Source organism: Silene latifolia, chromosome 1 (assembly GCF_048544455.1).
Source record: "Silene latifolia isolate original U9 population chromosome 1, ASM4854445v1, whole genome shotgun sequence".
NCBI classification, from domain to species: domain Eukaryota; kingdom Viridiplantae; phylum Streptophyta; class Magnoliopsida; order Caryophyllales; family Caryophyllaceae; genus Silene; species Silene latifolia.
Window position 1 is genome coordinate 65,924,356 of NC_133526.1, and position 819 is coordinate 65,925,174.

Consider the following 819-nt stretch of genomic DNA (forward strand, 5'->3'; position numbering starts at 1 on the left):
AATGACTAACCTTCTTTTATGTTTCTAAATTCAACTATGGTATTATGATGCAAAGTTGTGATAATGTATCTCCCTTTTTATTGTAAATAGGGCCTCCACCAAGCAAAGACAAGGGAAAAGAAAAACAAGCATGAGAAACCATGGAGAAGCTAAGGATAGCTTTTATGGAGCTTTGTTTTTCATTGTCTTATTTTAAGTTATGTTTTGAATTTTTAGAACTTTAAGTTTCCGTGTTCGACATGGAAAGGTATTTTGGATAATGGTTTGTATTTTTGGATGATGGTGACTTGGTTTGCAACCCAAGTCACCCGTTTTTATCATTTATCCTTTATGTTCTAAAATTTCATCTTTTGAATGCTTGCGTTTTGAAACATAAGATTATTCACTTAAAGGTGATCTTATAGACAATTATAATGACGGGTTTCATTATATGTCCACATGCTTAAGGCATGTGTATGATCATTTATAAAGTAATTTTGAGTCTATGAACTCTCTTAAAGGAAAGTCAATCACCAAGAACTCATATAAAATCAATAACAATTAGTCTACCTATGAGGTAGTTCTCCTTATACTTCAACATCATTAATTTGTGTCTCATATGCTATCTTTGAATGTTTAGTATATTTATTCTAAAGATAGAGTGGGAGAAAAATGAGGACACAACACACAAGGCAAGATTAAAATTGTGTACTTGTGTAAATGAAGATCTACGCAAGAGAAAATGATTTGAATGAAGGTATATCTATTCATACAGTATGCCGAATAGATGAGATCTATGGTCTCAAGTTAATTCTATATGACTGAAGAGACCAAGTGTAG